This window comes from Lutra lutra, chromosome 11, assembly GCF_902655055.1.
Source record: "Lutra lutra chromosome 11, mLutLut1.2, whole genome shotgun sequence".
Lineage (NCBI taxonomy): Eukaryota > Metazoa > Chordata > Mammalia > Carnivora > Mustelidae > Lutra > Lutra lutra.
Genome location: NC_062288.1, coordinates 73,640,816 through 73,650,499, shown reverse-complemented (window position 1 = coordinate 73,650,499; position 9,684 = coordinate 73,640,816). Strand labels below are relative to the sequence as shown.

General features: G+C 37.4%; 1 pseudogene; it reads left to right on the top strand.

Annotated features, from left to right (window-relative positions):
* The first annotated feature begins 717 nt into the window (after positions 1 to 717).
* LOC125080816 (60S ribosomal protein L17-like) lies at positions 718 to 1,235 on the top strand (annotated as a pseudogene).
* The last annotated feature ends 8,449 nt before the right edge of the window (positions 1,236 to 9,684 follow it).

The following is a 9,684-nucleotide window of genomic DNA, read 5'->3' as shown; positions in this document are numbered from 1 at the left end:
ACACAGAAAGAAGCTGATAGGAGAGATGGGGAGATGACAAGATTTCTATTAGTTTATGGTTCAGCTTAAACTAAGAATAGACACATCCCTATTCTTCCTAGTTCTAGGAGCCAATATATTCTTTTTGCTAAATCAAGTTTGAGTTGGTTTTTTTTTTTGTCACCTATGACAAACATCATGGTTAATATAATAAACAATCACCAGAGGTGTTACATATCTTATTGTAAAGTGAGGGTAATCAAAAAAGTCAAGAGATTGAAAACAGAAAGACAGTCTTTTGACTTTCATCTTTACCAGTGATCTCTGCAAGTGTAATTTCATTTTACTACAGAAGATAAAATCTGGTTTTCTGGTGATTTACTAAACCTATAGAACTAGATTAATTTTTAGAAACTTTATTTTTATCAGTCTCCTCTCCCTCAACATACACTCAACAGAATTTCTAATCTTTTGTTCACAAAAAAACCTAAATGCCCAGTATTATAACCCATCTAATTTGAAGTTAATGAAAGTATGAGCTACGTAAGAAATTTAGTCTAAGTATTCAGTAAGTAGAAAAGCAGTTCTGACTTACAAAGTAACTTCTATTTTTCCTTAAGAAGTAAGGTACTTAATATAAAGATTATATATGGTACACATACATTCTTGGAACCCACAACATCCCTAAAAATTACTTTAGTAGCTCTTCCTCTCAGAGGCCTGGGGTGACCTCTGAAAATGGTTCACTATCCGCTTGACCCAGGAAACGCTACAAAATCATGCAAATCAAGAGGTTCAAATCTTCTTGTTCACTTTAAGAACACATGTGAAACTGCAGGCCATCAAGGATATGCATATCCGAAGAGCCACCAAGTATCTGAAAGATGTCACTTGGCAGAAGCAGTGTGTGCCATTCCATCACTACGATGGTAGTGTTGGTAGGTGTGCCCAGGCCAAATAGTGGGGCTGGACACAGGCTCGGTGGCCCAAGAAGAGTGCTGAATTTTTCCTGCACATGCTTAAAAATGCAGAGAGTAATGCTAAACTTAAGGGTTTAGATGTCAATTCTCTGGTCATTGAACAAAGCTCCCAAGATGCGGCGTAGAACTTACAGGGCTCATGGTCGGATTAACCCATACATGAGCTCTCCCTGCCACATTGAGATGATCCTTACCGAAAAAGAGCAGATGACTGCTCAGAAGAAAAAGATATCCCAGAAGAAACTGAAGAAACAAAAACTTATGGCCCGGGAGTAAGTTCTGCACAGAATAAATGCAAATAAAAATTTTTAAAAAATTACTTCAGTAGACCAAATAATAGTGAATTACACTGAGAATCAAAGAGCTTCAGTGAATATTTGTTAGGATTAAAAGTATCCTAAATATAACAGATAACTCTTCTAGCATGTAGGCTTTAACAACATGGAGATTAGAAATCTTCTATGAGAAACAAAAATATATGAAAGAAAACTTAGAGAAACGATTTTTCTCAGTTGGGATTGTTACTGTGAAGGCAGATCTGCTCTGAGCTCTTTTGCTCCAGGTGGTGGAATTAATCGCTGCATTGCTCTCTGGGGCAAAGCAGGAATCCCTCTCTCACTCTTAGGACATTTTTTTGCTAAAGAAACATAATGACTCAAAAGTAGGCTAATGTGCAAATTTAATTATTCTTCACATACAATACTTTCTAGCCTGGATCTAAGTCTAGATCAGTGGGCATGTTATGCTTGCATTTTGTAAATGAGATTTAGTTGTGCCTTTCCCTTTTATTTGTATGACTGGTGACCTTCTTGAGCTATCTCCTTGGAACATTACAGTCTGGTATATTTTTCTTCTTTGGCCATTAGCACTCAGATTATGTACTTTTGGCATTAAAAATTCCATCTAAGAGTTCGAGTATGCTTCTTATTCCTTGTGACCTTTGTTACATTAAGAAATTACAAATTTTGATGGATCTTTCTGGACACATTATAGCAGTGTACTTGTTAAAGGAAAAAATTCCTGTGTACTAAGAGCATATATATAAAGCCATACACTGAATTTTAAACGCTTAATTTCAATTAAAACAATACCTAGTTAGATTGGATATGGCTCACCCAAGTAAAGTGAGAAGAAAGAATGGGAGTCAACAACCAGAAATGTTCCTTTTCTAACAATTATTCTTGGCAATCTTTCTTGTTTTCATTAAGAGGGCCGTGATCATCTAAGGACTACTTTCTTTTTTAACCTTGCCCAGAAAAATTCAATTTTCAAATAGCATAAGACACAGAGTGGTGGAGTTGTACCAGAAGACATGAACCATGTCATGAAAGGCTGACTCTGCCATAGAATTAGAAAAACAGGACCCATTATTCATTTTGAAACTTAAACAACTGACAATTTGAAAATGTCACTTGCTGTTTTATTAGAGACATATACTACAGATAAAGCAAACTTCATAGCAACCAGTATCTCAAGAGCTAAGGATTCTCAAAATGAGGTCATTCTGGTACCTTGCCAATAAGGTGAAATATGGTAAAATAACAAAAAATAACTTAGCTTAGAAAATAAAACATGGCACATATAGTCCTACCTACAAAATGTGGAACTAGGTTAAGTCAAACAAATGGTTAGTGCCAAATAATTTAACCTTATCAGAATGGGATAAATCTTTTTGCTAACTTTGAAAGGTCTCCAAGGCAAATTGCTGAAGGAGAGCAAGATGTAGAAACCACACATATGTGGAAATATAAGTGCAAAGAAAATATAATGGATGAAATACTCCCATGTTTCTGTGGTTATCTCAGGGAAAATGATTAGAAATAGAAGTTGGGGATAGAAAGTTTACCCTGAAGTTTTTGTTTTTGCTTTTGCATTGTATTATAGCATTCACATCGAAGTTTTATTCTCTTAGAATTTAGGTAATTATGGCAATTTTTAATCACTATCAAACTTTAACCACAAAATTATCTCCTTATATATTTATCTATAAGTACATAGTTGTATGGAAATTTTTATAAAAGATTCTAACATTTTATAATTTTTATACATTTTATAAAGTTTATAACATTTTATAAAGTTTAGTTTCTCCAAGGAATATGCAGATGAGTAAATGGTTTTAAAAAATTTCATTATAGGCTATGTCTTCTACATATTTTGTTTTTCCCCTAGTAATGTTCTATATAACAGAGAAGACTGTTGATTGACTAGCAAAAATTAAAAGTAAAAAGTAACTAAACTATGGTACATGTCTTGGTACAATTTAATTTTCTGAAAATAAATAGGCTGCTGTGTTCTGAAAACAAAAATGTGAGGAGGCTTTTTAAAAGGAACAATTAAAAAAAACTTATGAATCTTAAAAGTTAATTTTTAAAATTAAGAATCTCCTGATGAGGGTTAATAAGGTGTGCACTTATAGTGATGAGCACTGGGTGTTGTATGTTAGTGTTGAATCACTAAATTGTACACCTGAAATTAATATACTCTGTCAACTAACTAGAATTTAAATAAAAACTTAAAAAATAAAAACACAGTCACAGTAAGATATTCAACTACCAAAAAGAGAGAGAGAGAAAAGCTCCTGAATTTATCCATTCATTTAACAGATAATGACTGAACACTTATCTGGGCTGAGCATGGTTGAAGGCACTAGAGATTCAATGATGAACAAAACGAAGTTTTTGCTTTCATGGAGTATGCACACTGAGATTAAACACAAAAATAGTACTGAAGATCCCAGAAGCCAAGAACAAGGGCAACATAATGACATGATGGGTTACCTCCTTGGGGTAGGTTTGCGCAGACCCATTCTAGGCCTGGCTATGAAGTAAGGCAGAGTTCCAAAGTCCTGGACTGTGGCGTCAGGAGAACTCCAGGGAGACCCCGAATGCCAACGGCCTCCTCACTGAGGCCAGTATATAAAAGGCAGACATGCCTGGCCCTGTGATCCTGACCCCTCCCTCTGCACAAGTGACCGCTGCCATGCAGGTCTTTGTGAGAGCCAGGTAGGCAGCAAGGAGATGCAGATCCACTCCCATGGCTCCCTGAGCTCCTAGAATACCTGCCCTGCTGATTTGCTGGATCAGTGATGGAAATTAAGGAGAAAGAAACCTGACCCAAGTCCCTGTTGTTATTCTTGTCAATCTCCCAATTTGCATCAGAGTTTTTGTTCTCTCTCAGCCTCACAATTCTTCAAGATAGGCAGATTTTTCATTATCTCTGATTTTCATTTGAAACTCTTTTCATGAGACTTTTTGAATGAAAGGTATTAGGTAGGGTCGTTCAAAGTTAAGAAACGTCCAGTCACAACAGGTTTTTTTGGTGTTTTTTTTTTTTTTAGTCCCTAATAGATTTTAAAAATGGAAGGGAAAAGCTGGATTACAAAAATTGTGACATATTTTAAATATTTATATCTAACTAATTAACCCTTTTAGCACATACATAAATCACATGTATATGTTGAAATAAAAGTATCAAAAGTCTAAGTTTGATGACCTTCATTCATGTCAACCTTTACCTTTCAACTTAGGCCCCCAAAAAAGTGTAGAGCACATAATCTCACTCTACTTATCAAGCCTATGCACATCCATCGATAGTCTCCTCAGTTTTGTGAAATACTCAGAAATGCTCCCAATGTTGCCTTCTTATAGCCATTCTCAATAAAAGTAAAGAAAATGTTAAGTTTTAGCTCTACTAAAGAAACTCTACAAATCAGAGTATTCTAGAGAAATGAATAGATACTGCCTGGGGAGCTCAGTTGGTTAAAGTGTCTAGCTTCAGCTCAGGTCCTGATTTCAGGGTCCTGGGATCAAGCCCCGTATCAGGCTCCCTGCTCAGCAGTGAACCTGTTTCACCTTCTCCTTTTGCCTCTGCCTCTCCTTCAGCTCATGCTCTCTCTCAAAACAAAAACAAACAAAAAACCCTGTATTCTTTAGATTAATAGATCACAAACACAAAACCATGAATAAGAAGATCCTTGAAAACTTTCTTTTTTTTTTTTTTTTTTTAAAGATTTTATTTATTTATTTGACAGAGAGAGATCACAAGCAGGCAGAGAGGCAGGTAGAGAGAGAGGAGGAAGCAGGCTCCCCGCCAAGCAGAGAGCCCGATGCGGGGCTCGATCCCAGGACCCTGAGATCATGACCTGAGCCGAAGGCAGCGGCTTAACCCACTGAGCCACCCAGGCGCCCCCTTGAAAACTTTCTTAAAAAAAAAACCAAAAAACAAAAAATGACAGATTACCAGGCACTATCAAGAGGAATTTTAATTCAATAGATAGGAGATGAAGATCAGGCAACTGTTTTTAAAAACTCTTCAGGGGGGCCTAGGTGGCTCAGTTAAGTGTCCAACTCTTGATTTGGGGTCAGGTCATGATCTTGGGGTTGTGGGATCAACCCCTGCATTGGGCTCTGCACTCATCATGGAATCTGCTTGAGATTTTCTCCCTGTTCCTGCCCCTGCTTGAGCACATGCTTTCTTTCTCTCTCTCTCAAATAAGTAAAATCTTTTAAAAAGATAAAAAGTTAAAACACTTCAGGTTTGGTAACCATTATATATATATTTTTTTAATTTTATTTTTTATAAACATATATTTTTATCCCCAGGGGTACAGGTCTGTGAATCGCCAGGTTTACACACTTCACAGCACTCACCATAGCACATACCCTCCCCAATGTCCATAACCCCACCACCCACTCCCAACACCCCTCCCCGCATCAACCCTCAGTTTGTTTTGTGAGATTAAGAGTCACTTATGGTTTGTCTCCCTCCCAATCCCATCTTGTTTCATTTACTCTTCTCCTACCCCCTAAACCCCCCATGTTGCATCTCCTCTCCCTCATATCAGGGAGATCATATGATAGTTGTCTTTCTCCGATTGACTTATTTCGCTAAGCATGATACCCTCTAGTTCCATCCACGTCATCACAAATGGCAAGATTTCATTTCTTTTGATGGCTGCATAGTATTCCATTGTGTATATATACCACCTCTTCTTTATCCATTCATCTGTTGATGGAGATCTAGGTTCTTTCCATAGTTTGGCTATTGTAGACATTGCTGCTATAAACATTCGGGTGCACGTGCTCCTTCGGATCACTACGTTTGTATCTTTAGGGTAAATACCCAGCAGTGCAATTGCTGGGTCATAGGGTAGTTCTATTTTCAACATTTTGAGGAACCTCCATGCTGTTTTCCAGAGTGGTTGCACCAGCTTGCATTCCCACCAACAGTGTAGGAGGGTTCCCCTTTCTCCACATCCTCGCCACCATATGTCATTTCCTGACTTGTTAATTTTAGCCATCCTGACTGGTGTGAGGTGATATCTCATGGTGGTTTTGATTTGTATTTCCCTGATGCCGAATGATGTGGAGCACTTTTTCATGTGTCTGTTGGCCATCTGGATGTCTTCTTTGCAGAAATGTCTGTTCATGTCTTCTGCCCATTTCTTGATTGGATTATTTGTTCTTTGGGTGTTGAGTTTCCTAAGTTCTTTATAGATTTTGGACACTAGCCCTTTATCTGATATGTCATTTGCAAATATCTTCTCCCATTCTGTCAGTTGTCTTTTGGTTTTGTTCACTGTTTCCTTTGCTGTGCAAAAGCTTTTGATCTTGATAAAATCCCAAAAGTTCATTTTTGCCCTTGCTTCCCTTGCCTTTGGCGAAGTTCCTAGGAAGATGCTGCTGCAGCTGAGGTCGAAGAGGTTGCTGCCTGTGTTCTCCTCAAGGATTTTGATGGATTCCTTTCTCACATTGAGATCCTTCATCCATTTTGAGTCTATTTTCGTGTGTGGTGTAAGGAAATGATCCAATTTCATTTTTCTGCATGTGGCTGTCCAATTTTCCCAACACCATTTATTGAAGAGGCTGTCTTTTTTCCATTGGACATTCTTTCCTGCTTTGTCGAAGATTAGTTGCCATAGAGTTAAGGGTCCATTTCTGGGCTCACTATTCTGTTCCATTGATCTAGGTGTCTGTTTTTGTGCCAGTACCATGCTGTCTTGATGATGACAGTTTTGTAATAGAGCATGAAGTCCGGAATTTTGATGCCACCAACTTTGGCTTTCTTTTTCAATATTGCTTTGGCTATTCGAGGTCTTTTCTGGTTCCATATAAATTTTAGGATTATTTGTTCCATTTCTTTGAAAAAAATGGATGGTACTTTGATAGGAATTGCATTAAATGTGTAGATTGCTTTAGGTAGCATAGACATTTTCACAATATTTATTCTTTCAATCCAGGAGCATGGAACATTTTTCCATTTCTTTGTGTCTTCCTCAATTTCTTTCATGAGTACTTTATAGTTTTCTGTGTATAGATTCTTAGCCTCTTTGGTTAGGTTTATTCCTAGGTATCTTATAGTTTTGGGTGCAATTGTAAATGGGATGGACTCCTTAATTTCTCTTTCTTCTGTCTTGTTGTTGGTGTAGAGAAATGCAACTGATTTCTGTGCATTGATTTTATATCCTGACACTTTACTGAATTCCTGTACAAGTTCTAGCAGTTTTGGAGTGGAGTCTTTTGGGTTTTCCACATATAGTATCATATCATCTGCAAAGAGTGAGAGTTTGACTTCTTCTTTGCTGATTTGGATGCCTTTAATTTCCTTTTGTTGTCTGATTGCTGAGGCTAGGACTTCTAGTACTATGTTGAATAGCAGTGGTGATAACGGACATCCCTGCCGTGTTCCTGACCTTAGCGGAAAAGCTTTAAGTTTTTCTCCATTGAGAATGATATTTGTGGTGGGTTTTTCATAGATGGCTTTGATAATATTGAGGTATGTGCTGTTTATCCCTACACTTTGAAGAGTTTTGATCAGGAAGGGATGCTGTACTTTGTCAAATGCTTTTTCAGCATCTATGGAGAGTATCATATGGTTCTTGTTCTTTCTTTTATTAATGTGTTGTATCACATTGATTGATTTGCGGATGTTGAACCAAACTTGCAGCCCTGGAATAAATCCCACTTGGTCGAGGTGAATAATCCTTTTAATGTACTGTTGAATCCTATTGGCTACTATTTTGGCGAGAATTTTTGCATCTGTGTTCATCAAGGATATTGGTCTGTAGTTCTCTTTTTTGTTGGGATCCTTGTCTGGTTTTGGGATCAAGGTGATGCTGGCCTCATAAAATGAGTTTGGAAGTTTTCCTTCCATTTCTATTTTTTGGAACAGTTTCAGGAGAATAGGAATTAGTTCTTCTTTAAATGTTTGGTAGAATTCCCCCGGGAAGCCATCTGGCCCTGGGCTTTTGTTTGTTTGGAGACTTTTGATGACTGTTTCAATCTCCTTACTGGTTATGGGTCTGTTCAGGCTTTCTATTTCTTCCTGGTTCAGATGTGGTAGTTTATATGTCTCTAGGAATGCATCCATTTCTTCCAGATTGTCAAATTTGTTGGCGTAGAGTTGCTCATAGTATGTTCTTATAATTGTCTGTATTTCTTTGGTGTTCGTTGTGATCTCTCCTCTTTCATTCATGATTTTATTTATTTGGGTCCTTTCTCTTTTCCTTTTGATAAGTCTGGCCAGGGGTTTATCAATCTTATTAATTCTTTCAAAGAACCAGCTCCTAGTTTCGTTGATTTGTTCTATTGTTGTTTTGGTTTCTATTTCATTGATTTCTGCTCTGATCTTTAGGATTTCTCTTCTCCTGCTGGGTTTAGGCTTTCTTTCTTGTTCTTTCTCCAGCTCCTTTAGGTGTAGGGTTAGGTTGTGTACCTGAGACCTTTCTTGTTTCTTGAGAAAGGCTTGTACCGCTATATATTTTCCTCTCAGGACTGCCTTTGTTGTGTCCCACAGATTCTGAACTGTTGTGTTTTCATTATCACTTGTTTCCATGAATTTTTTCAATTCTTCTTTAATTTCCTGGTTGACCCATTCATTCTTTAGAAGGATGCTGTTTAGTCTCCATGTATTTGGGTTCTTTCCAAATTTCTTCTTGTGATTGAGTTCTAGCTTCAGAGCATTGTGGTCTGAAAATATGCAGGGAATGATCCCAATCTTTTGATACCGGTTGAGACCTGATTTAGGACCAAGAATGTGATCTATTCTGGAGAATGTTCCATGTGCACTAGAGAAGAATGTGTATTCTGTTGCTTTGGGATGAAATGTTCTGAATATATCTGTGATGTCCATCTGGTCCAGTGTGTCATTTAAGGCCTTTATTTCCTTGTTGATCTTTTGCTTGGATGATCTGTCCATTTCAGTGAGGGGAGTGTTAAAGTCCCCTACTATTATTGTATTATTGTCGATGTGTTTCTTTGATTTTGTTATTAATTGGTTTATATAGTTGGCTGCTCCCACGTTAGGGGCATAGGTATTTAAAATTGTTAGATCTTCTTGTTGGACAGTTCCTTTGAGTATGATATAGTATCCTTCCTCATCTCTTATTATAGTCTTTGGCTTAAAATCTAATTGATCTGATATCAGGATTGCCACTCCTGCTTTCTTCTGATGTCCATTAGCATGGTAAATTCTTTTCCACTCCCTCACTTTAAACCTGGAGGTGTCTTCGGGTTTAAGATGAGTTTCTTGTAGGCAACATATAGATGGGTTTTGTTTTTTGATCCATTCTGATACCCTGTGTCTTTTGATTGGGGCATTTAGCCCATTAACATTCAGGGTAAGTATTGAGAGATATGAATTTAGTGCCATTGTATTGCCTGTAAGGTGACTGTTATTGTATATTGTCTCTGTTCCTTTCTGATCTACTATTTTTAGGGTCTCTCTT